General features: G+C 47.9%; 1 protein-coding gene across 1 annotated transcript in view; it reads right to left on the reverse strand.

The window, feature by feature from the left end:
* The window catches only part of LAMA1 (laminin subunit alpha 1), a 145,531-nt gene extending 129,347 nt beyond the window's left edge, over window positions 1-16,184 (reverse strand). The window contains exon 1 of the mRNA XM_064481602.1: window positions 16,133-16,184. The gene's annotated coding sequence lies outside the window, so the exon portion shown is untranslated. The remainder of the gene's footprint in view (window positions 1-16,132) is intronic.
* Window positions 16,185-27,765: the final 11,581 nt, after the last annotated feature.

Genomic DNA, 27,765 nt, shown 5'->3' on the forward strand with positions numbered 1-27,765 from the left:
AGACGGGGGAAGGGGACCTGGAGTCCAGGAATGTGGCAGCATTAGAGGCTGGAACGGCAAGAAATAGATTCTCCCCCAGAGCCTCCAGAAAGAACCAGCTTTGAGGACAACTTGACTACAGCCAGGCGGAAGACCTTCTTGGACTTGTGACCTCCAGAACTGTAAGACAATAGATTTGTGTGTGTTAAGACACTCAGTATACGGCAATGGGGAACTAATACATTAGGTAAAGCCTGTCACCCGGAAATCAGGTGGAGATGACATTAGTGGGTAAAACAATGAATAGCTAAAATCCTGCAAATTAAAATTAAGATCTAAGCAGATATGGAAGATTCCATTTGTGTCCATGATAGAGAAAGGTCAGAAAAAGGAATCATTTGAAGAAATTATATGAATTATTAAGGAGAAGAGAAAAAAGAGCAGGATGTCGCAGAGCTCAGCAGTGGAGGAGAACCTGGGGTCTGGGGAGGGACAGGACTGCTATTCCGAGGGACTGTGAGGTGTGGCAGCTTTGGTCTTTGTGCAGGAATTGGTGCCTGTGAACTCCGTACACAAGAGGGCAGAGCAGCTATAAGGTGATGGGCAGGACTCTTGTCTGTAGCCCCTGGGGACAGAGGGCCAGCTGCCTCCTGAAATCCAGGCTCTCTTTTGAGCATGTGGGCACTGGGGAGGCAGGTACCTCTCCAGCCTCCCTTGCATCTAGGCATAAATAAGCATTCGCATGCTCAGCCTACCCTAACAGAACAGTACAGATTGGCTGGCTTAGGCAACATTAATTTATTTTCTCACAGTTTTGGAGGTGGAAGTCCGAGATCAAGATTCCAGCCTGTTCCATCCCTGGGGAGACCTCTCCCGGGCTAGCAGACGGCCCGCTTTCTTGCTGTGTCTCCATGTGGCCTTTCCTGTGTGTGTGCAGAGAGAGCGAGCTCTCTAGTGTCTCTTCTTACCAGGACACAATCCTAGCGGGTCATGGTCCCGCCTTGATGACCTCATTTAACCTTAATTACCTGCCGGGAGACCCCATCTGCACACACGGTCATACTTAGGGCTCAGGGCTTCTGCGTTTGACTTTGGAGGGGACCCATAGTCAGTCCATAACAGACTCTGACTAGGTCCAGGCCACAGGAAATGAGCAGACGTCAGGCCCCCACCCCACCCCACACTGAAGACCTCCTTGCCCTGCATGCTGGGTCCACCCACTTTCCACAGGCTTAAACTCACATGTTGTTGTTCCACTGCTTCGACCAGTCCTGGAGGATGGTGAGAGCAGACGGAAGGAGGGTGAATAACTTAAGAAAGCTGCCTTGCTGCCTGGACTGCTTTATGGAAGAAAGAACTCAAATGGTCCAAGTTGAGTCATATTTTGGAGTCCTTTATAAAGGCAACCTAGCCTTACCCTAACACATCCTATAACCTGAACAACCAGGCTCGCTCTCCTCTGTGTGGATAACAGAAGTAAATTATCATGACTTGCCACCAGCTTATTTTGAAATTAAAATAGAAACTTCTTAAAATAGCCCAGCTTCATGAATGAACTAGCCACTCCACGAGATTCAGTTTCTAAAGAAAATAAGATAAACACCACCTGGAAGCCGAGTCTCACCCTGCGTGTGCTCCCGGCCTGAGGAGAATGCTGCTTTCTTACCCACTCTGAACTTCTAAACTTGGAGTTAATTTTGATGCAGATAATATGTCCTCATTTCAATACTTCTCACAAGATTTTTGTTTTTCTTCTTTTGGCTCTCTGTGGCTTTTCCTTTTGCCCCAAACGTTCTGCCTTACGTCTGCTTTAATGTCAGAGAGAGTTTTACTTCTCAAAAATCTATTATTAGTATTTGCTCGCAAGAGTACAGAACCACATGTGCAGAATTATGATTACTGCCAGGAGCCTAACATGCCTGGCCCAGTCTAAAACTGCCTTATCAAATGAGAACATTTCTCACCAATTTTGGCCTGTATCTTCAAAAACATTTCTTAGGAAACACTTCTTAAGGAAATTTCTTAGCTGCTCCATTGTATGGGACAGCTACAGGATGGCTTAACCATACCCCCACACACTCTCTGAGAACTACATTCCCATGGCTCTGTTCTTATCACAAGAAGACCGAATTTGCACCCTATGACCTTATTCCACCCACCCCAACCCAGGCCATCACCCCCTGTGGTTTGGCCAGTCACAGTCATTATCTGAGACCCTGCGTAGGTGGCTGAGCTGAGCCTTGGTGCCATCTTGGTTTTTCAACCTTCCTTACTTCCATGGGCCAATCAACTTCCCTTCTCCTTTAACTATTTTGAGTTGGGTTCTTGTCACTTAAAACTGAGTCCTGATGCACTTTTTTATATTGATAGGCCTTCCACTACTGGTCACAGAGAATGGTGGGTGGCACCTGCTTTCTGACGCTTAATGATTTCTCAGAGCACTCATAGCATTTCCCATTTACACATCTGAGTTTTCAAAGAGTAACTGAAAAAGTACATTTAAATAGACAAGAAATTTGCACACAGAAAAGGAGTGGTTAAAAAAAATACAGAGTCAGATTGCCTAAGACCAAACACCAGCTCCCACATTTACCTGACTGGGTGATCTTTGGGAAGTTATTCCCATTTCCTGTCCTTAGTTTCCTCATCCGTCAAATGAGGATACATGTAAGACCCACATCAAAAGATGAGAATCAAGGTTCTCAGCATAGTGCCTGGCATCAAGGAAGCATCCAGTGATTATTCTCTTTGATCACTGTCATCACCACCATCAGCGGGTTAGGCAGGGACATCGCACAGCTGCCATAAGAAGATGGGCAGATTTATCAGCAGAGTCTCACAAACGGCAGTTGGACAGATGGGAATTTTTCTCCTTTCTGTTATTCATCTTCTTATTTATATGAAAGAAGCACGGGAGACCCGAAGAGGGAAGGCAAGCTAGGAATGGGTATTGGTCATTAGGGAACTTGGCGCGCGCGCGTGCGTGCGTGTGTGTGTTTCACTGAGGAAGAGGAAGCCAAATTCAGGGGAGGAGGGCTGGAAGACAGCTGTTCCCAAGGACATGTAAACAGCATCTACCCCCCGGACCCTGCAGGACGTCCCTGCCTGCTGCGTATTTGTAACAAGATAAACCTTCAACAGGAAGGTTAGACTTTGAAATCAAGGTTTGAAACACACAGGAAATTTAAAGCTGGACATCAATTAGCTGAAAATTAAGAAATAGATGTCCACAGAGATACCTGTCACGGTGTCATTTTCATCTGCCCTGCTTTGGGAGAAGACGCTGGCAATCCATCAGCGTTACTGGTGCTTCCTTCTGTTCTTTATCAGGCTCTCCTTCTGTTCGGTCCCCACGGAAGCAGACGTTCTACAACGTCCTGCTCCTTCACTCCTCCGAGCACTCTTCTCCAGATTTGCCTCAAGCTCCCATCTTTTCTCATTTGATAACATCTTCTACATACCTTTTATTGAGAAGCTAACTTATAGTCAAACAACTCATAAACCTGGCAGTGATCTAGTGGCAGAGAAAATATTCAAATATTATGAAGAAGACGTTGCTAAGAAATCAGACTTGTGGTAGGAACAGACAGCATTTTTCCATCAAAAGCTCCGTTCTAGGTTTCAGGAAGTCATTAATCCCGGAAGGCAATGTTGGATATTAGAAAGTCAGAAGATTTAAGATCAAAACTGTGTTTCTGCAAATGACAAATGCTGGAGAGGCTGTGGAGGAAAGGGACCCCTCCTACACTGCTGGGGGGAATGCAGTTTGGTGCAGCCACTGTGGAAAACAGTGTGGGGGTTCCTCAAAAGACTAGGAATAGACTTACCGTATGACCCAGGAATCCCGCTCCTGGGCATATATCCAGAATGAACCCTATTTCAGGATGACACCTGCACCCCAATGTTCCTAGCAGCACTATTTACAATAGCCAAGACATGGAAACAGCCTAAATGTCCATCAACAGATGACTGGATAAAGAAGATATGGTATATTTATACAATGGAATACTACTCAGCCATAAAAACTGACAACATAACGCCAATTGCAGCAACATGGATGTCCCTGGAGAATGTTATTCTAAGTGAAGTAAGCCAGAAAGAGAAAGAAAAATACCATATGAGATCATTCATATGTGGAATCTTAAAAAAAAAAAAAAAACTGTGTTTCTGGAAAATACGAGCTACTTGAGTCTTGGACAGATCAATTGCCTTCTCTGAGCCTCGGTCTTTCTCCTCAGTACAATCTGAACGACCACATCGCCCACTAAAGCAGCAGTTACTGCCTCCGTGACTGCGGTGGTAACAACAGCTACCATGTACTGCGTCTTGAAAGCACACCTGACACCTGTTATCTCCCGTATCTTGCTCAGATCTCCAGCTCTACCTGTCCCAGGACTGCATCACGGCAGCTGAACGAGACTGGAGAACCACACTGACCAGTATTCTCCATCACATGCCCACTGCCATTAAAGCTGACCTTAAGAATTGCCTGGCAAACATAGGACCTGCTTTAAACTCTCTACTTCCCACTGATCGACCCCATCCTTTCAGAGCTCAGCTGCATTTCCCTCTGGCTGGGATGCCCACCTCTTCCTTTTTCCTCCTGGTGAATTGCTGGTCATCCTTCAAGACCCAACTCAAACATCTGCTCCTATAGGCAGCCTTCTCTGCTCAGTCCGCTACTCACAGACAGGTTGCTCCTCTGTGCTGCCAACGTATCTTGCAATGTAATCTCCACTGTAACCAATCTGTTGACTTTATTAACCTATTAAACAAAGAACTCATGCCCCTTTTAATTTTATTTTGTCTTAATATTTCCCAGTGTCTGAAACCAAATATTTGTGGAAAATGACAATAATGTTGCATAATGTTGGTGTATTCAACAAATGGAGTGATCTGGGCAGATCTGTGGAGGTACTAGTTTCCCGCATTATGCTAAATGTGTCACATAAGTGACCTCACCTCCCAAAGTGGCAGAAGGTAAGGTAAGCTACTAAGTAGAAACAGAGTTCTCGTTACAAGCAGCATAAGACGACTCTGGCCACTTCAAAGAAGGGCAAGTTAGCTGGGGAGATATTTGTGGGGTGGGGAGAAGGGGGTTCACAGAACACACAGGAGACTGGAGGATGGGGCTTGGAGAAGGCTTAGGAGCCAAGAGAGTTCCTTGGGCAGCAGGCCCAAGGCTGAGGTCACTCACCCAAACAGCACAGCGGACACGGAGAGACGTGCCCGGAAAGCTGTCTGACCTACAGACATTTGTTTCATCTTGTTTTACTGGCTCAACTCCCCACACCTGGGAAACCGGCAGCTGGCTGAGCTTAAATCCTGTGCCTAAAGTGGGGGTAGAAGAGGCACCCCCCTCTCGTGCGCAACAGGAGTTCTGGCTGATGAGAAATAGAGACAGAGGAGCACCCCTCCTGCTTCCTTCCGTCACATACGCGGGAAGGCCCGGGGTCTCCTCCACTGGAGAAGCGCGCCGTGCAGACATACCTGCCAAGCACCCTCCACGAGCTCTTCCTGGCTCATCCAGAAGCAGAACCAGCACCTTGAACCTGACCCTGCTGCACCCCATCTCTCCCCCGTCTCTCTGCATTCTCCTCTTCTCTGTCGCCACGGATTTCACCTCCCAAACAGAGCATCAGCACCTTCCTCTTTGCCTCGGCATCTGTGTACAAAGATGCTGGGCTCAGAACAGACGCTCCTGAAGGGAGCAATTAGGGAGCAGGGGGAAGTCGGTTTAGCTACTGCAATGAGGCCACGGTGTGTAGGAAGGAATCTGAGCTTGAAGCAGAAGACATGTGACGTTCTTAGAGATTCTCAAGCAGAGAAACAAGAGCAAAGTCTTTCTTGGGAAAAATCTCTTTGCTAGCAGCATGCAGAGAGAGTGGAATCAGGAGACATAGTGACAGGGGTGGAGGCGAGGAGGGCAGAGAAGGGGGGAGTGGCAGTGGGAATGGGAAAGAAAGAGAATAAAAAGAGATTCCAGAAGAAGGAACGTGACTTAGTCACTAACGAGATACAGATGATCAAGGAATTTGGGGATTTTAAATTTTCTTTCTGAAAATGTAAAGAATTGGTTAGATGGGAAGGTGAGCTGAGGGGAATGGACGTAACAAGTACAGTTGATTGTTGGAGTTCAGACGGTACCAGGTAGTCAAAGGAGATGTTGGAAAAACAGCTGGAAATTGGAGACAGAGTTCCATTCTCTCTGTGTGATCTTAAAGCCACAGACACGATAGAGTTCTTGAAGTGTGATGTTCAGAGAGAGAGGCTGTGAGGAGCTCCAGTGAAAACAGCCAAGGAGGAGCTCCTGGCAGATGGCGGAAGCCTTCGGTGGAAAGGGGGCGCAGAATTCATCCTCGGGAGGTGAGAGTTGGAGTAACGAAGTTCCAGGAAGGAGTAGGGACAGAGGATGACACAATGGCTGTATGAGCACTCCGGGAAGTTGTAGGGAAAGTGACACTCCCTCTGCTGAGCATTCACAGTGCCAGCTGCTTAATCCTCACGTGCAAAGTAAGTATTATTTCCCCATTAAGGGAAAAATGGTAAGTGGTTCAGAGAGGTTAACCAACTTGCTCAAAGTCCCATAGCTCAAATGTCTTATCAGTTATTTTTTGCTGTGGTCACAAATCACCCCTAAACTTAATGGGTTTGAGCAATCATCATTTATTCTCCTCCAGACGAGTCTAGAGGCTGGCAGCTGGGCTGGCTTGGAGGGGAGATTTTTCTGCTGATCTTCACTGGGCACATTCGTGTGTCTGCAGTCAACTCTCGGGTAAGGAACTAGGTGATTTAGGGGGCACCACGGCCGGGATGCTTGGAGCTAGACCGCAGAAGAACCGCATTGTCAGAGGATGCTAATAGATACAGTGAATTAGAAATCAAGAAATCTAGAATAAATAGAATGAGAATGAAATATCCAAAATAACAGGAATGGAGAGCAAATCGAGCGTGTGGTAGAGAGCAGCTGCTGACAGTATGTGGTGGTGACAGTTATCAGAGCGAAGAGCTGCTGAGCATCTGCAGAGGGCAGGTACTGCTCGGAGGGCTTCTGTGCATAATCTCCCCATTGAATCCTCGCCACCACACAACCCGATGAAGCACCATTGTTCACTTTATCCTTCAATGAGGAAGCAGGCGCAAAATGCCTGGGGAGCTTAACCAAGAGGAATCCAGGCAGAGGGGTCAGGGGTTTGGAATTTGGAAGACAGATTTGACTGAGTGATTTCAGTCTTGGTGTAGATGTCTTACTGAGGACTAGTCTCAGCAGCTGAGCCCGCTGGACACTGGCTAATGTAAAGGAAGAAGTTCTCAAGGGCAGCAGGGCAGGAACGATGAGCCTGAGATGCTGAAGGTCATGAACTTGGCTGCTGAGGTCCATAACAATAACAATGGATAATAAGGCAAAAAATAAAATAAAATAAAGAATTATAGACCACGTCCTGAACGCTCCAGTAAAATACAGGATGTGAAAAGGTTACACAATAGTATGAAACAGAAAAGTAACAGACAGACCGAGGAGAGGACGTATGGTCAGGACAGGCTAGGCTGCAGAACTCCCAAACCTCAGAAGACGAAACAGTGAAGGCACCTGGTGTCTCTCCTGACCATGGTGGGTGAGCAGTGGGCTCTGTTCACCCTTGTAACCCAGGGTCCATGACGGTGGCTTCAAGGCAACACATGATTCCATCATCACTGAGGCTGCAGAGGAGGTAAATCACCTGCCAGCTCCTCAAGTTTCCATTCCCATCGTTGTCGGCCAAGGCAAGTCGCCGGCCATGTTAACCTCGGTGGAATCCTACCCCATGTCTGTAAGTGGAGGAGAACCAGAAGTATTCTGGGAAAGGGCGCTAATGACCTCAGAGGATTTCCTGTGGACACCCTAGGGCCTGCTGGGAGACACGCAAGAACAAGAACACAGGGTGGTATAGCACAGGGACCCCGCCGAGTGTGAAATGGGGAGCAAGAGAGACAGCCAGGTGGCGAGGCCAGGTGAGGGGTGAGCAGAGCCCAGCCGGACTAGGATCAGAGCGCAGTCAGGGTCACTCTCCCAAGGCAGCTGTGCAGACGGGGCTGCTGCAAACGGGATGCTTATTATTAGAGCAGCTTGGGGGGCTCCTGAGAGGCACCCCTCCCAGATTCAGGAATCTATTCCCTGTTGGGACGAGAAGATTCTTTTCCTTTTGGTCCAGACATTCTCCAAACACGTCCTGGGACAAATTATTAGCAACTCAAAGGTGGAGTGAAACTTCACTAGGGATAAGCAAGGCTAACTTAAGTCACAGGAGTGACCAGTCAGGGTGTCCCCAGGACCCGAGTCAGCTGTTAACAGGTGTCTGAGCTGGGCTCATCATGACAACTCTTCAGAAGGTTTCACTTTGTTTCCTAGCAGCCAAGACAAGAATGAAAACACTCAGGGTTGCAGAGTTCTCACTTTCTAATAAAACAGGACATGGACATTTATCTGCAAAGGCAAACAATTAAGTGTAAAGAAATTCAAGAAAGAATTTATTATTTGTGGAGTCTCAGCATAATGGACTGTACTTTTAGTTACAGGTTTCACCTGCTCGAGTGTTCAGGGCCCAGCCTTCCACCTGGAACATGGGGAGGGCTTTTAGGAACGAAAGGGACTACTGAGATAATGAGGCCAGGGTTGTTTGGTTTTTGATTACCTACGTTCCTAAGGTATTTCGGACCTAAAGAAAGCAGAAGAATGCACTGATTCCATTTCTACTAGATTGCCTTTCTTGCACAGCAGATGTTTCAGGTGAGCCTCTACCAGATCTCAGTCAATTTACGCCTGAAATCATTCACAACTATCAGTAACACATCACGAGGAGAGAACGAAAGCTATGCGTCCTTCTATGACTCACCCATAAAGAGCCGTGCTCCTAAAGGCTAGACAGAAGCAGGGATCAGCCTAGGTCTATTTGAATGAAAACCACTGGTGCAAGGCAGGCTTCTTAAATTTCAGCACAGACATCAGAGATGGAAGCCAAACATATGTAGTGGGAAAAATAAATAGATGTCAAGAGTGAAGCAGCATATGCCTTTCCTCTCCCAGGGTTAGGTCAAAAACGTCCTCCCTTCAAAGCCAGCGTGACAAGCAGAGCAGCCAAGGCTTGAAAACAAAATAACCCACATGGAGGGACAGGAAGGAGGAGTTTAAAGAAGGTCACACACCACATGTGCCGGTCACAATGTCATAACTCGTTCAAGGGGAATTCAATCTAGTATTCCCTGAATTGCCAGCTCGTTGAGCTGGAGAATTTGCTTGAAACCTGTCCTTTCATTGAATAGCTGCTTTTCAGTTACCATCCTACACCCTCTGGGTTCTCAGGAATGGTCCAACTGGTAATTACCTATTCATGAAAGGCTGGATTTTAATTAAGAGATGAAGATTACATACGATTAATTTTAAGGAGGACATCAGCACTCTCCAAAGCCTGTAGATCTGACTTTGGGCAGAAGACACTGCTGGCTGCAACCCCACCCTCCTTCTTGCTAACACACCCCCAGTTAATCCCTGTTTAAGACGTTCTCTGTCTGAGGGAAGCTGGGCTCTTCCCCACCCCAGGGAGTGAATCTTGATCCGCTCAGATAGATCCAGAGAATTCTGTATTGTTTGCCAGGGACTGGCTTAGATACCAGCTCATGACTCATTCTTTTCTTCATCCGCATTATGGAGGTACACGTCTAGATAGAATAAAATCCAGCGATTTCAAGTGTACAGTTTGATAAGATCGAGGAAAGTAAACAACTGTGTAACCTCTGCCGCATTCATGACATAATACGTTGTCCTCATCTTTTTGCAGTCAGCTCCTTCCCCCACCTTCTAGAAACATCTGCCCTGCTTTACGTCACTACGGATGAGCCTGTGCTGAGTCCCACGGGTGGACTTGTAGGGTGCGCGGTCTCTGAGCATCTTTTCTTCACTAAACCCAAAGCGGTGAGACTCCTCCACGCTGCCGTGTGGTCTGGCCGTCGTTCCTCCGGGACTGAGCAGCTTTCCATGACAACCCTGGGCGCCACGATCCACTTGCCATTTTGGAGGGCTTACAGATTTCTGGCTCATACGTGCAAAGCTACTGTGAACATGCAAGTACAAATCTCGGTGTGGAAGTCACTTCCCCAGGAACAATCCAGCAGTGGGACTGCTGAGTCATAGGCAGGGACGCGAGAACTCTTTAATAAGCTGCAAAAGTGCTTCCCAAAGTGGTGCCCCATCGACAACAGGAGATTTCCAAGAGTTCCAGTTGCCCCATCCTCACTTGCAATTCGGCCCAGTCACTCTTTTTAATGCCCGTGCTTCTAGTCGTGGGATCTCGGTGTAGTTTAATTTGCATTTACCCGTGATAACAAATGATGTGATGTGACAATGAGCATCTTCCCTGTGTTTACTTGCCATCTGTGTATCTTCTCTGGTGAAGTGTCTCTTCAAATCTTTTGTCTCTCTCTTTTTTTTAAAATCAGTTTATCGTCTTAATATTGAATTGTAAAAATCCTTTCTATATTCTGGATATAAATTCTTTAGCAGGTATGTTTTAAAAACATTTTCTACCAGTCTCTGCTTATCTTTCCATTTTCTTTACAGTTACTTTTTAAATGAAAAGATTTTAATTTTTAGAACACTTTTAGATTTACAGGAAAAGTGAGCAGATGGTAGAGTGTTCCTGTATTACGCTCCCCTTCGCTTTCCCCTATTACTAACATCTTACATTATGGTATATGGGACATTTCTTGAAATTAATTAACCTATATTGATACATTATTATCAACAGAAGTCCTTATTTTATTCAGATTTTACCTCATGTCCTTTTTCTGTTCTAGGATCCCAGCCACAATACCCTGTTACATTTAGTTATCATGTTTCTTTGGACTGGGACAGTTCCTCAGACTTTGTTTTGGAAGGACTTGACAGTTTTGAGGAAGACTGGCCGGGTATTTTGTAGGATGTCCTTCTACTATGTTATCTGGCACATTCTATGAAATACGCTGTGTACTGAAATCAAATGAGGGAACAAAATGAAACAAAAGAGCAAAACCTTCCCAAATAATAGATTTAGTTGTAATTATATTTTCATTTCAAACATTGGCTGAACAATAGATTGAAACCTCTATATACATAAAGGCAGATATATACACACACACACAGACACACACATACATACACACATATATATATATATTTCTGCTGCTGTTACTACGTATTTTTTTCAATTGATGGAAAAATCCTGAAGAGATTCCTCACATTTTGAAAGCAAGGATAAAAGCATTTTATTTTGGAAGTAATAACTGTCAACCTATTGTTTTCTAAATTAGGTATGGTCAAGAATGCAATTCCCTTTTTGGAAAAAATTTTCTTACAGCATATGAAGGAGCTGGACTTTGCTGGTCTTAAGAACCTACTCTAACAAAGCCACTTCTTTTCCCATCGTGTGTATAACTGGTTGAAACACGTCTACAGATCCGCTCTCAACGATGTGGAAAATGCGACAGACAAATCACCAGGGTCACAAGCTAAGTGGGACTATTTCTCAACACCCGAGGGCAAGGAGGAAGAGTAACCAGCAGCCCTGAGCTCCAGGGAGCCTTGGATAGAGAAACAAGAAGACCTGGGATGGCAGACAGCGGAGATTCTGGCAGGAATGTCAACAGGACACAAGGAAGTAGGCGGCTGTGAAAGATCATCTCTGCCACACAGATGATTAAAATGCAAGGGTCAGGACAGTCTCCCGCCTACGTTTGTTTTTTTTTTTGCAGGAGAAGACAATTAGACATCTGAGAATGCGGGCTTCCCAAAGGTGCTCTTGGCAGGGAGGGGGCAGCCCATCAAAATGGCGGTGAGTAGGGCGCTGAGGGAGTGAGCAGGGAAGGAGTTTCTCTGTACTTGAATGTGGAGACACAGACAATGGTGATGTGTTCTGTTACATTTTTTTAAAAACCCTGCTGAAATGGCCTTTTCTTCAGAAAAAGACTGCTCCATGCCCGCCTGTGAGAGAGGAGCTTTGGGGAGTGAGGAAAGAGAGGTGCTATTTGGGGTGAGGAGGAGGATGGAGACCAAGGGAGGAGGCAGTGAGGTGCGAAGACGCAGGGGATGACTGAGAATTCCTCAGAACAGATCCTCTGAACAGGAAGTTACCAAGTGGCCGTGATGGCACCTTTCAGAGAAGCTCCAGAAGGGGTGGCAGGGCATGGGCTGGCCACCGCAGATGGGGTGGGCACCGATTTGTTTCAATGTGATCTTAGGAAGGAGGATGTGAGGACATCAGTGGGACAGACACTTGGTGCAATACATGTAAAAACCTTCTCCTCCTTATGGTTTGTCTGTTAACCTGGGTCATGTGCTTTGCCCTTTGTGCAGTGCACAACCCTAACTTCCAGACTCTCTTTTTGGTTTGTCATTTACTCTGATCTTATGTCCGTTTGCATCTAATTCCATTGCCTATTACAGAGAAAGCAAAATGACTGTATTTTCTCACACACAATTCTGGAGGAGCCAGTTCAGGACTGGTGTGTAAATTCCATTCTCCCTTTGGGGCTTCTTTCTTGAAGGTCACCTCGTGGACCAGTGGTGACTGCTGGGGCTCCAACCAGCATCTCTGCCTCCCTGGCTGCAGCAGGGAACAGAGGAAGAGAAAACAAGGTACCTCTGCAGGCTCAGCTCCTGGCAAGTAATCTTTCCTCGAAGTCCCCACATTTTCACTTACAGCTTAGGGCCAGATCAGGCCACGCCTGGCAGCAAGGGAGGCTGGAAAGTGTAGTCTGATGAAGTAGAAGGGAAAGGAGTAAAGGATGAATGGGACCAGGATCTCTGGCTCAGGGATGCTGTGCTGTTAGCCAAAGAAGAGAAAACAGGAAGAGGAACAGATTTAAGGGGAAAAAACTGAATTCCATTTGGATGTGCTGAGGTTTGGGGGTCTGCAAGCGTATCTAGGGGGAGATGACTGACAAGCATTTGGGGATGTGGAGAGAGACGGGGGAGGAGATGTCATGTGTAGGTCATCAGATAGACCTGGAAGTTCAAGTTGCAGGTCTCGAGGGACTTGGGCTGAGGACAGTGCCCAAGGGGGCACCTGCGGTCAAGGAGAGGAGGAAGGAGCAGAAATGAGGCTGCCATTGGGATGGCACAGATCATACTTACTAAAAACTAAACTAAACTAAAAAATGAAACATGATGAAGTTCCTTGTATATCAAAAAGCACAGACTTCTGAGTGTTCTGGAAAATTGCATAAACTCAAGGCTCTCTCCCCACAGTTTATTAGAATACATCTGTGTGAGGCAGATTCTCCTTAATGCAAAAGTGTGCCCAAACGCCTGTGCATGTCCCATACCTTCCCACGAGAGCAGAGCCACGATCTGACTCACCGCAGCCCAGGGACTGCGCACGGTGGGCACTCAGTACTTGTCACGTGATAAAATGTTGTTCCAGCCAAAAATCACTGTTTCCTCCCTTTACTCCTCCCAGTAGTTTTAAACGAAAGGCGCTATGGCCATGCAAAAGTCTCTTCTCATCCAGGTTTTATCCTAATCTGGAATAAATTACGTTGAACACGTACAAACAGAGTACATGCATTTTCATGGGAAAGAGAACTTGGTCTTTATGTGTTCCGGACCAGGAACAGTTTGTCCAGAGCGCCACTAGATGGCGCTGCTTCTCCATCCCGCAGGAGAACCCCACCCCTCAGAGCCAGTTTCCAAATATTTTACCCAATAACAAGTGTGAACTCCTGTTTGAGACCACAGAGTGACTCTACCGTTTCATTTGTCTTTAGTAATCGTCTGACTGTCACTAAACAAAAAAACACTGTCCCTTGATAAGGTGTAGCACACTCAGAACACCCTCAACCGTCAAGCCCCATCCCTGCCTTCGGTCCTTCCAAGGATCCCGGGACTGTCGCAGGAGCAGAACAGCTCCTCTTCCCCTTGCGGTAGCAGACGCCTAGGATTTCCTTCCTTTCCTTCTTTCCCATCTACTTCCTTCTTCCTCAAAACCCTACTGCCGTTCTACTACAGACAGAGCCCTTGACCTGTCATCCTGGGGACTGACACCAATCGTCAGCCACCTGCCAGACCCACTGCTAACACCTGGCCTGACTCTGGAAGCCACAGCCAGAGCCCTGAGAGCTGGAGTTCAGCTGCCTCCCTGGACCACACAGGCTTCTGATAAACACTGGCCGGCTGTCAAATGCAACAAACATTCTGAACAAATGAACAAACTTCAACTAATCTACGTGTTAATGGTTTTGGGGGGACGGGGGTGGTGGAGAACTTGTCCAGCAATCCTGACTACTCTATGACGTTGGGGCCCCAAACCTAAAGGCGACGACTGACGGGGATCACAACTAGGTGAGGGTCTCACACGGTGAGCGCTGCAACGGGGCTCTGAGGAAAACGCAGAGGGCAGGTGGTTCCTTCTTCTGATGCTGGAAGGCTGCGGGGGTCCTGCCCAGGAGCTGATGCTGAGCTGGAGCCAGGAAGGGAGGGAGGGGAGGCATGGGGAAAGCCCACAGCCACCACTGCCTGCAGCCCGACTAAGAAGTTCCCCAAGCCTGAGTACAGAGTGAGCAGGAGGTTGGCCTGACCGCAAGATGGAAGGGACGGCAGCTGAGGATGGGCTGTGAGGGGCCCGACTGCCCCTCTTACACTGAGACTTGAACACCGAGCTACCAGGAGCCGGCAAAGGGTTTCTAGGTCTGTTACAGGTTGAACGTCATCTCCCCCAAAAAAGATATGACGTCTTGACCTCAGTCCCTGTGAGTGTGCCCTTATTTGGAAAGAGGACATGGCAGAAGTGATTGGCTAACGTAAATTGAGGTCCAAGCCTAGTGTCCTCATAGGAGACGAGACACAGGCACACATGTGCGAAGGACCACAGGGACAGAGACTGGAGCCTCAGGGCTGCAAACCAAGGGATGCTGAAGATGGTCCCCAAACACCAGCGGCTGCAGGAGGCAAGGAAGGATTCCCTGCGCTTCAGAACAAACACGGCCTTACTGACACCTTGGGTTTTTCTCCCCCTTTCTAATTGAAGTATAGTTGATGTACAGTGCTGTATTAGTGTCTGGTGTACAGCATAGTGATTTAGTTATCCATATATATACATATTCTTTTTCATTACAGGTCACTACCATTTCTATTTTGCAAGGGGAACAAAGAATGTTGTCAACTGCCGATTTTTCTTTTTTTAATGGAGGTACCGGGGATTGAACCCAGGACCTCATGCATGCTAAGCATGCACTCTACCACCGAGCTATACCCTCCCCCACCGACAACTTGTGTTTTTTTGACTCTGGCCTCCAGACCTGCCCACGGCCCCTCACAGCCCCTCCTCGGCCATCTAAAACTGAGACAGCCCTATCTTCCAGGGATGGAGACAGGGACCAGACTGTGCAGGTGTGAAGACTGTAGGGGGAGAGGAAAAACGTTCCCTTCCCCTGGTTCCTAACAGGTCAGTTCACTCGACAAACGAGTTAAAACGCCGAGAATGTTTGCTCCTTACTGACTCTATTACCTTCTGTTTTTGAAGAGTCAGCATCTTAAATAATCCTAATGACACCGAATCTGTCTTAATTATTAACCTTTCCTCTCAGGGCAGAAAGTTGTCTATGGAAGAATTTTCTAAATTTCTTAATTAACCTGCAGAGACTTGATTTGGCTAAGATTGTACTCTGAAACCATTATGAGATGCCATCCACGCTACCACAGAGTAGTGAAAAAAAAGAAACAAAACTACACCACAAAGCAAAATACCTATAGCAAAAATCGGCTCAGCGACAAAAGGTCAGAAAGACAGAAGCAAATGGGTGACAAGGAGAGTAAGAAGCTGAAGGTCCAAGGTTGCAGAGGTTACTGCTCTGCACACATCATTGCCAAGGGTATGTCTGAGGACCAACTGTATTTCTCTTAACCGTTCTCAGATTTAGGTTTTGATGATGAGCATCTCAGAAGCCAGCTTTCATTCATTAATAGGTGGCTTCTTATTACCTGCTTCGCCTTTTGAAGAAAGCAGTTACTCCTCCCTCTACACAGAGACAAGATCTGGCATTTAACAATAGCGAGCAGAGGTTTAGCCGGGAGGAAGACTCATCTCCACACTCCCCACCCCGTTTCCCGTCACGCGCTGACCCCTGCCAGCAGAGGAGGACCTACCTGGAGATTTACTGAGGCCGCAGGCTCCTCACTCCCATCCCTTGTAAGGCCTGAGGGACCCGCCACCATCTTCACGAGGCCGTAAACGCCATAAATGCTGTAAGTGCCACTGATAAAATAAAGATGATTTAGCTGCAATGGGACAAGAACTTCTAATCTTTTTACTCCAACTAGTCCTTTCCAGAACTTTCTTTAGTGTCAATGGTCCTGGGGAGGCTGAGGGCATTTTGGGACCGGACTAAGGCAAATCTGAGCCAATCTGGGTGCAGGGGACTTGGGTCAGAGATGTCGGTGGGGGAACCTCTGACTTCAGGCTGGTTCTTGCTGGGGGCCCTGCCCTTCAGGTGTGTCCCTGGAAAGGGTCTCTAGGTGACAGGGGCCATCTGAGGCCCACAGAGCTTGCTCCCTGGGCCCGGGGGATGCCCGAGGGCCCTGGTGACGTCAGCCTCCCTACACTGTGGGGCCTGGGCCCCTATTAGCTCCATGGCTCCCGGTCAGCTTTTCCTCTGGACCCCGTGGGGGTCTCCTTGCTCTGCCCCTGCGCCCATGCAGGCCACTCAGCGCTCCCCCTCCAGGACCTCCCGGGAAGACCACCCGGGACTCTCACCTGGAGCTCCCACCCTGGCCACACCAACCTGGACGTCACCACTGCCAGTGCTCTTCTAGAACTCTCCTGCAGGGGGCAGTAGTGGGCAGAGAGCAATAGTTCCAGTCTTGGCTTTCTGAGCTTCCCCGAGAGGGAATTAGACTTCCTGCTTCCCTCTGGATGTCTCTCCCACGCTCTCCCCCAGGGCTAATGCTGAGTCCTCCCCAGCTCGTGTAAGGAGGGCTGGCGTGTGTTACGGGCTCACTATGTGCCCAGCCGCGGGAGGGGGAAGGCCCTGTTCTAGGCTCTGGACACGTACTAACTCCTTTAACCTCCAAAAATATTCTATAAAGTCATCTAATGTCGCCCCTTTTCTATGGGGAAAGAAACCAAAATGCAGCAGCCCAAGTGATGTGATCACCCCAGGCACCCGGGCCAGCCGCGCACCCATCCTCCGGCTCTAAGCAGCGCCAGCTCCCTTGCTCCCTTGCTGGTTCTGTGCGAAGCCAGGGCTGGAGGAATTGGGAAACTCCTCTCTCCAGACAGTAGTCCAGCTTTCCAGCCTCTAGTTTTGCCAAGGAGAACAAGACTCTCCTGGTTGGGAAGGGAAGATGCTCATAAGCTTCAGGGGGAAATTAAAGCAGGTGAATATTTCCAGGGTGCAGAAAGCATTGGGGAAAAGATAAACCCACATTGCATTTTGGAATAGTGCCTTGTTTTAAACAGGATGATCTTTGGGAGCCCAGATGGGTTGTGAGGGAAATGCGTGGTTGGGCGGCTGGTCCAGAACTGCAGGTGACCAGGTGCTGATTCTCTGATTAGGGCCGGGAGAGCTCGCAGAAGGAAGTGGGGCTGGGGTCCCCAAAGTCGGTGTCAGAGCAGATGGGTGCACAGATGCAATGATCTCCCTTTCTCTCTTACCTAATTTCTTTTTTAAAATAAGATGACCCTTTATTGTTACAAAAATTTTAAGACATTCATACATAAATACTTCTCATACACACTACAAGCCACCATTAGCAGAAATAAGACAGAACCGCCAAGCGCGCACTGATCGAGGGAGTTCCACAGTGAAAGCTTTAGTGGATATCCTTTCTACGAACATAAATCTTTTTACCAAAATGAAATGGCTCTGTCCTTGAGACGGTTCTGTAACCTGCTTTTTTCAGCAAAGCCTCATCTCTCCATGGATTTCCTGCTCACCCACTACCCATTCTGTATTCAAATTTCCCAAATATTCTCCAAATGTCCTTTATACCACTTCATCCCGACCTGGATCCAATCTGAGCAAACCCACTGCACCTGGCTAGTACATTTCCTGGGTCCCTTTTTGTCTAGAACATTGAGGACCCTGCCATGGGTCCGAGAAGCGTCCCTCCCGGGCTAGTCTGGGGTCCCTCCACAGAGATACTACGCCCTGTACCCCCAGGGTTCCCAGGAACTGGTGGTCTGTGTGGCCAGTACATCCAAACACGCAAACAAGGAAGGTCCTGGGTCAATTTCATCCTGCTGAGTAAGGCAAAACCCCCTGTCCTGTGGGAAATGACTTCCAAGTTCATTACCAGGCAGGTGTCCAGAGAGCAAGGAACAGGGAGGCTCACTGGTTACGTGAAGATGCTTAAACACGCGGCTTCTTGTGTCTGTCTAACGGACAGAGAAAAAGACCCGCCCAGTGGGGAGCATCCCAGGGACAGGGCACCTGGCGCAGAGCCAGCCTTCCACGGCCCGCCGCCTTGCTCCCTCCAGCCACCTGCCAGGGCCTTTCTGGGACTCGACAGGGAGGAGAGACAGGAGAATGTGCAGAGAAGCCCTGTAAAGATGCTCTCGTTAGCAGAGGACTTCCACTGTCTGTACAAGCTGTCCTTCCATCTCAGGAGCAGGCCTGAGCAGCACACAGAAGAGACGGCACAGGCGAGAAGTGAGGGTGGGTGCTAGGGGACTCGCCTGTCCGGCCGTGAAGCCGGGGCCTGCCGGGAGGCGAGCCGGGTGCCCTCAGCTCCACGTCGACGGCCCTTTCTATTTTATCAGATGACTGCGTTTGGGAAGGAGCAGGGGTTGGAAATACGGGTTCATCAGAGGCTCAGCCTGAGTCTAAACCATCCATGGAGGAAGGAAGGAATGTTGCAGGCAGACAGCCAAATCACCTTAGGTGAACAGACGCCCCTCTCATGCCCCACCACCCCCAGTTTCCTTAGAGCTCAGCTCACGGGCCTGTTGCTTCCCAGAGCTTCTAGAAGCCCCTGCTCCCCACCCTGGCGTCTCCTGTATGACCTTCACCTCTAGGAATGCTGGAGTTCTTTGAGGGCTCAGGACAGGTCCTGATAACATGAATAGCAAGGAGGTGCTATCTCCAGGCATGAGGCTGGGTAACTTGCCCCAAATCCCTGGTGTGATAAGCACACTGGGAGCCACACAGCCTCACTGGTCTCAGGATTCTCTCCATGCCAGACTCTCCCAGACTGGGACCCGGAACTGTCTCCACCCACCCAGCTCACTGTCTGCATTCATGTGATGCCACTGTTTTCTCGGTTGGCTTTGCAACAGAGAGCATCAAAGATGGTTTGCACCCCACGACTCTCTCCACTTCAGCCTCAAGATCACTGCCTTGCTGGGTCCCACAGTCATGAGTGGTGAGGTCACGGCGCTCACCCTACCTGAACCCAGGCCTGTCCCACGAAAACCCACCTTAAGCCAGACTTCGGCATCTCGGTGAGGATCCTTGGCCTCCTCCCTCTGATGTCCTCCCTCCACACGCTGAGAATAAACAGACCTTGGTCTGCTTATCAGCTGATTGTTGGGTGATATTTTTGAGGAGCTGGAATTTGATAACAGAAAGAAAAGAGAAAAAGAGATGTAAGAGAAGAGGAGGGACCAGAGGGGCGTTTCCCTGGGGACAGGGGACCATGTCTTGCAGCAGCAGGGACACCTGGGGCCCCAGGCCTTGTACAAACAGCAGGAGTGGTGCTCAGCTATGTGTAATCCTACAGTTAAATCTGCTGTCTGAGACTCGTGTATGAAGGTCAAACACTTGGTTCCCATCCCCCAGGTAGAAGGGAAAGTTGCATTTGCTGAAGAACAGCCTTTCAGCTTCTTTCCACTTCCTTCCAGGAAAGGGTCCATGTTTCAGATCCCATAGCCCACATCTCCCTCCCCAAGATGGAGACCATCTGGCCAAGGCTATGGGGAACCTCCCATTGACTGAAAATAAAATGCACAACCTGAAAGTTGAGAGTTGTGTCTTATTCAGTGGACTCTCTGAGAACTCGGGCCAGGGAGGCGGCCTCTCAGGTGGCTCTGAGGGACTGCTCCAAAGAGGCAAGGGAGGAGCCAGGAGATATAGTAGATTTTGCAACAAAGACCAGATAGTCAGAACATCAAAAATTTACTCTTAATTAAAGAAAACCAGGCATCTCAAGTTAAGGAATTTAGCACTTTTCTACGTATGGGAAGGCACAAAGGTCTGGGCTCACTGAAATCATTCCTTTGATTGTCTAGGGCCAGTGTTGTGTTCTTTCCCATCCTGAGTCCCCTCAGGGGACACCACTAGGGGTGGCAGCAGGGGCCGGGCTGCCTGCTTGTCTGCATCCTGAGCTCCCTCTGCTCACTGTCAGGGGCGGTGGTAGCGGCTGACGACTTGATGGCTACAGCATCCTTTGTTTACTGATATGGCTGCAACATTTTTCATTCACACTTCTGAGCCCTCAGGGCTGTGCCCGGGTCCTCTGTGGCCTCTCAGCTGTGGCCACTGCTCACTCTGCTGGCATTTCCTGCCCATGGTCCACCCCCTGGCCTGCTAACCTGGCCCCATCTCCTTCTCCAAGGAACAAGGTCTGGCCTTGACTCCCATTTGCTCCCTGCAGGAGGTCCACACTGCGGTCTAACCTACAGTCTGGACTGCCCAGGTGTCCACGGGCCTGGGGGCTGCCTCCCCCACCCTCCACGGGGCCCACTCTGTGTGAGCGACCGTCCAGGCCTTGGTCCCTCTGGCCCAACTCTGGATTCACTGAGCACAGGCGGGACCCCTCACACCGGGTCAAGGACTCTCGGGGGTTTTCTGTCCAGTATCCCGCCCAGGAAGTAGGACAAAAGACCTGCTCTCAGTGTCCCTTCAACATCCTGACACATCAGCCCTTCTCCAAGCATCAGCCAGGAGAGGGAAGCCAGGGCCTGTATCACCACAGATGGGGGCCCAGCCAACAGAAGCAACTGATCCCCGTTCAGGGGCTGGAAGGTGAAGAGATCGGTGTGGGCAGAGCTGGTTCCTTCTGAGCTCTCTCCCCTTGGCTTACAGTTGATAACCCTCCTGTGCCCTCACTGGTCGTCTTCCTGTGCCTGTTTGTGTCCTAAACTCTTCATGTAAGGACACCAGTCATAGAGGGTCAGGCCCACTCACACAGGACGTCACTTTACCTCACTTTCCTCTTTAAAGGCCTCATCTCCAAATGCACTCACCTTCTGCAGTGCTGGGGGTTAGGACTTACACATGTGACATGCGGTGGGGACACAGTTCAGCCCAGGACATGCCCCTTCTCTGCTGTTTCCATCCTGTCCTCTTCCCCTCCCCAGGGGCCAGAAGTCCCACCTGCCCACTTCCCTCTCCTTTCCAGATGGGAGTTTTCTTTTGTCTTCATGCTGCTCTGCCTTGTCCCCGTCCAAAATGGCAAACCGGCGGCCGCGGGACCCTGCTTCCTGGGGAAAGAAACGAGAACTCCGTTAGTTTCACATTTTCCAAGTCCTTACCTTGCCCTGGAGACTGAGGATACCTGTGGTTAAGCCGGCCCGGGGCGCTCAGATTCTAGACTATGGAGGACTTCTAAAACGGGTGAGAAATGTGTTTCCCAAGAAGATGAAAATTCAGATCTCCGAGATAATATGAATTCTTTTGCATCCTCGAGCTGTGAGGCTTAGGAATATCCAGATGCTTGGAGCTAGACTGAAAAAGAAAAAAGTTAAAAAAGAAAAAGAAAAAGATAAAAAGAAAAAAAAAGGGAGCCTGGTTAACTGATGACATCCTCACAGCCATTCGTTCTCTAATAAGCAGTTCTGAGACATTTACTGTGTCACTTTTGACCTGCCAGTCCTGTCAGCTTTAATGAGCGTCTTGCATGGGATTCTTACAATTTTACTTTCTACATTAGAGTAATTGTTGGCATTTGAGGAGGAGCCTGAAGCCAGCTGAATATTCTTTAGAAGTTTTCAGGGTATCTGATTGAGTTTATCAGCTTCTTTCTCATAGCTTCTGTACCGCCTCTCCGGATGACTGGAAAGTTCTTTCATAATTGTGCCAAGCTTGGCGTAACAATAAAACACTTCATCACAAAGAAGCTGAACAGACCAGGCGGATGGCCCTGCTGGTTCAAGGAGTAATGAAGGACCAACAGTGCCCTCTAGTGAGATAACATGGGTACTACATGTTTCCACCAGCTAACTTAAGAACCTCATTAAATCAGCGCAAATTCAGGGATTAAACCTCATTTTATTGCAGATCTTCACAAGAAGAATCAAAAACTGTACGTAGAAGTTCCGACTGTCAGTTAGGAGTAAGTTAAATAACATATCAATTATTCTTTTGTAACTAAAAGCCTTCATAATATCATGCACTTATTTAAATAGTCTTAAATCTGAAAACACAGATAAAAGTGAATTTAATGATCTCAGAACAATAATTCATCTTAACTTATCAAAACACAATTATAAGGGATTATTACAAGAAGAGCATATATTAATAGACTACTGCTGGTAAGACCAAAATATTTTGACCGGATTTTGATGAGAAATTAATAAATATGTTTAAGAAACTGTCACTAGAACCTTAGGGGAAAATTTTTAAGTGCCAAGAAAGAAACACAAATTCCGTTTTTCTTTTCTCCAGGTGTGAACGGTGCTTCGCAGAGACTGGTAACATTCATTACTGTTTTCCTTAGTTGCTTCATTCATCTAAAAGGAAAGTTATTCTGAGTAATTTACAGTTAATTTATGACAAGAAAGGAGAGAGTCCCAGGAGACTTTGAAAATTGAACAGAAAGAGACCCAAAGGCCAAAATTACATGGAACCACAAATTGCATACAGAAGTCAAATCAATAAGATTTGGTAATCTCAGATCAATAAGATTTGGTAATCTAATGGAAAAGGCTTGACAGAGAAGAGATGACTTCTTTCAGACTGCTAATTGTTGAACAAGAACATACATTAATGGTATTCATTCACAATCTAACTGCATTCACTTGACAGGTAAGAGGGAAGTTTCCCCTTCAAATTAAATTTTAAAATGTAAGTCATATATAAAAAGGACACGGAGAAGTTTGAGCTTTGAACCAGGAAGTGAAACTTCCAAAGTTGCTTGGATTTTCAGGCAGTAAGACAAATCTATTAGTTCATGGTTAATTATAGAGTTTGAGGACCTCAAATTCCAGACCCAAATACAGAATTGTTTATTTGACATTTCCAGTTGGAGTCTATTAGACAATTCAAATGCACAAAGTCCAAAAGGTCACTCCTCTGGTGCCCGCCCCCATCCCTCCAAACAAAAAACAAAAAACAAAACACTGTTCTGCCTGCCAGCTTTCTCACCTCATTCGCCTGCAGGTCCATCAGTACAAAAACCTCTTTCTCAACCCATCAGGAAGCGTGGGGGACACGGAGTGAAAATACATCCCTAGTAGGAACAAGAGCATCGCTAGGAATTTGAGGGTCATAAGGAGAGCATGTTATTCACAAAGAAAACTTTCCCTCATGGACTCCTTCTTTGTGGGCCATGACTTGGATGCCACCACAGACTTCTCAGTCCTAGAGCTTCCCAGGATTTACAGGAATTACCCGACATGATCAATCAACTGTCCAATAACTCATCCCGGGTGACTGGAGTGCAGTGGACGTTGCATTGTGATTGAAAGCCTTCTCAAACTGTCACTTGTAACTTTGGTTTTATTCTAAACCTAGTGTCACTTTAAAGTACAACGATTTTGGAGATTTATTGGTTGAATTTGGGCTCATGGGAAACAGAATCTTCAACATGCCAATTGCAGTGCTTCCCACAAGACTTGTATTCTAAACAGAGCAGGAATCGTGCTTGCTCCGGGAGTCAGAAAACCTGGGCTGCACCGTGGTTCTACCAACACTTGGCCACAGGAATTTTGACAAGACATGTCACCTGAGACCAGAATCATTCTCTAAGTAACAGACACAGTACCACTCCACCTCCCACTTCCACAAGGTTCTTGTGAAAATCAGAAAATGAAAGTAGTAATTGTTTGAAAACTAGGAGCTTCCACACACACACACCCCAGTATTATTTTTCCTAATTAAGTAACTTAGAAAACTAATTTACGTATTCAGTTTTATTAAGGTATAACTAATATAAATTAAACAGTACATGCTTAAACACAACTTGCAAAGGTCTAGCGCACACACATGCGCACACCGTTCGCCCTCCTCACTGCGTTGCCTGGAACGCTCAGTACGATGTTGAAAGGAAGTGGTGGAAGTGGACACCTTTCCCTCATCTCTGATCTTAGGGGCAAAGGCTTTAGTCCTCAGCCACTGAGTACGATGTTAGCAGTGGGTGTTAAGAGATGTTCGTTATCAAGTCAAGAAAGTCTCCTTCTATTTCTAGTTTGTAGGCTATTTTTTAATCAGAAATGGATGCTGAGTTTTACCAAATAATTTCTCTGCATTCATCCAGATGATCAGGTACTTTCTCTTTTTTAGTTTGTTTAATATGTGGATTATACTGATCGACTTTTCAAATGTTAAACTGACATTTCTAGAATAAACCCACTTGGGCGTGGTACACTACCTTTTCCATATATTGCTTGATTAAACTGACTACAACTTTGTTAAGGATTTTTACATCTGTGTTCTTGAAAGTCATTGGTCTGGAGTGTTCTTTCCTGTAGTGTACTTTTGTCTGGTTTTGGTATCTGAGTAATGCTGGCCTCACAGAATGAGTTAAGTATTCCCTCTCCTGCAATTTCGTTGAAGAGTCTGTACAGAATCGGTATTATTTCTTCCGCAAGTGTGAGATCTGCAAAGGGGCCCCTCCAGTCCGTAGCCGAGTTACATGTTCTTGCTTCTTTGCCTGCCTAGCATTTTCTGATTGGATAACAATCACATTGTGAATTTTACCTCTGGAGTCTGGGCGTTCTGTGTTACTATAAATATTTTTGAGCTTTGCTCTGGAATGCCATTCATTTCCTCGAAAAGGACTGGATCCTTTTGTGGCTTGCTTTTAAGCTTGCTGACTGGGTCCAAGCAGATCTTGTTTGGAAGTTTTTCCACTACTGCAGCAATACCACACGAGTCTTTCAACTGACGCAGTATAGACAACGAGGTTTCCTCCCTGGAGCACAAGCGATCGCCAGTCCTGTGAGGCGGGCAGCTGTTCTCCGTAATCCTTTCCGGTGGTTCTTTTCATGGCCTTGGGTGGGTGGCTTCACCACATGCGCTCACTGACCTGCGGATGGCAGGATGGGGGACCTTTACAGATCTCCAGAGCCTTCTCTCTCCCTGTGGGGCTCTTGTCTCTCTGGTTCTCTGCCCAGAAAACTCCAGCCCTTCAGGCCACCGGGTACTCCCGGCATCTCCTCCTGAAGCCCGGGAGGCTGCCCCGCGCTTCCTGGCCGCCCTCCCCTCCAGGCGATGGTGGGGCTCACCTACTAGGTATCTCCCATGTCAGGGGTCACCGTCCTCTGCTTGTGTCCAATGACGAAAATCACTGTGCCGTGTATTTTGTCCTATTTTTCAGACATCCCATCTTGATTCGAGGTGGAAGTCTCGAACTTTCCACCAGGGTTCAAAGTACGAGGACAGGACACCATGAGATGGAACGAGCAGAGGGGGTTAGAGAGAGAGGGAAGGAATGGCGTTAGACCTTGACACAGAAGTAGGCTTAATGCGGGAGGATGAGAAAGGGGACCATTTCAAGCTGTTTTCTGAACTTCCAAGCTATTCGTACGTCAACTCTTCCCAAACAGAAGCGTGACAGAAATTACTATTTCTGCTAATTTTGATTTACGTGCTTCTGTCTTCTTGTTGGCCTTTCCCCTTCTGATCAGATGCTAGGATTTCATTACAATAAAGTCATCTTATATGAGAACCCAGGGTTTGGAAGAAAGAAGGAACAGAGAACTCATCAAGTTAAAGATAAAAACCATCCAGCACCTTCACTGGGTGCCTTCATCCTGTGAGGCACCAATCTTGGTGTCAGGCTGGTATTCGGCATTTGAGTAAGCCACAGTCCCCTGTGGACTAGACTCGAACGCAGCTGGGAAAACAGCTTTTCTGAGACTTCAGGATTTCTCTTGGAAACAGAGGATACCTTACTCATTTCTTTTTTTCCTTTGCTGCTCCCTCCATTCATTTCCGAAGCCTCCTAGAAGAAGTATGTCACCCACAAGACAGCCTGTGTTTGCTGCGTGGAAGTTCCACGTGTCTGGGACCCTCCCCCGGCTGCTAGGGGCATCCTAAGGCTTCCTGCTCCATGGCTCAGCCCTGATCTGAGGAGAAACGATGGGGCCATTAGCTGCACCCACTTAGGGATGATCTTACAAAACCTGACTTGTACGCACCTCAGTTCACTTACGTGGTTCGCTGTCTTCCTGAGGTTGCCGATGCTTTATTTATGCTGAGCACGTGGACTGCTGTGCTGGCCTCGTTAGAGCCGTCGGTGCCCTGGCGGGAGCCTTCCGTTCTGCTGCATTTGTGTCACACGTTTGCGACACCATGAAAGGCGGCGGCTCGGAGGTTCAAGGAAATGTCAGCCCGTGACACGTGTGAAGCTCAGCTGTACTTCTCCATCTTTCAGAAGAAACACTACTTTAAGTTGACTTGTCATTTGCAAAACCACAATCCTGATCAATGTTTCATGAGAGGGTGCTACTAGCTTTTACCCGGACACGGGAGGTCTCTGCAGACTTTAAATCTGACATGAGTTGATTCTCAGACTTTTGCTTCTTTTTTGAACAGCCAATTGGATCAAACAGTAAGTGTACTATAGAAAGGGCTACATTCCCAGTGGGTGTAGGCACAATGCCCAACCATGTCCTCCCACGTGAAGGGAATCCTAGAAAATCGTTCAGGAGGAGTGGAGACAACCATTTGCTCATGAACGAACCCATCAAGTTCAGGGACCAAGGTGCAAAGAAGCAAACTCTTCCCTCCGCCCCCCTTCACACTGGGCTGCAGTGAGCACTCGATCTTCAGTTGTGTTCCTTGTGTTTATGTGCCTTGTCTGTCTCCTCCTTGAGGCTGAGATGGGAATATGCAGCTTTGTGTGACAGGCGAGGTACCGGACAGTGGCTCACGCAGAGCACTGCTCAAGGGTAACCCAGATGGCATGCCCCTCACCTGCCAGGTGTCTGTCTGCACCTGCTGTCTCCACCCCCTGAACCAGCCCAGGCACCCACCTCAGCTCTGTGCTCAAGGGGACGCCCAAGTGAGCACCCTCAGCGTTAGTGAGCACTGGGTGGTAGAGATGTGGGGGGCAGGTTAGATCATGTGCTCCTCAGCAAAGAACGTGAAAGTCCTACCGTGACATCCACGTTCCACATGGTGGCTTCCCAGCCAGACAGCTTGCTGCAGTGCGGCCCCTCTTCTTCCTGCTGCCCGACATCAGGGGCTCTGGTGGCTCTCTCCCCTCGTGCTGAGATTTCTTAGAGGGAGCTCCAAATGCCTTTCCCTTCTACTGCGGGAAGAACTTCAGCTCTTCACCGAGCCTGCCCTCCAAGTTTGCATCCCGGAACTTATCACTGCTGTTCTGCAGAATGAGGAGCTCCCCAGGTTCCACCCTCTTTACAGGCAGCTGGTGGCCATCTCTTGTTCCTTATTCATTCTTCTGAGTCTCACGTTTAATCCAAGAAGATTTTCAAGCGATTTTCCCAAAGGGGATTCTGGTAGAACAAATTTGCTCCATCATTTTCCATCCGAGTTCAGTGTACAAGGGCAGGTCACTATGAGATGGAACAAGCAGAGGGGGTTAGAAAGGGAAGGTAGGAATGGAGTTAGACTTTGATACAAAAGTAGGCTTAATGGGTGAGGCGAAAAAGGGGA

This window comes from Camelus dromedarius, chromosome 32, assembly GCF_036321535.1.
Source record: "Camelus dromedarius isolate mCamDro1 chromosome 32, mCamDro1.pat, whole genome shotgun sequence".
Taxonomy (NCBI): Eukaryota; Metazoa; Chordata; class Mammalia; order Artiodactyla; family Camelidae; genus Camelus; species Camelus dromedarius.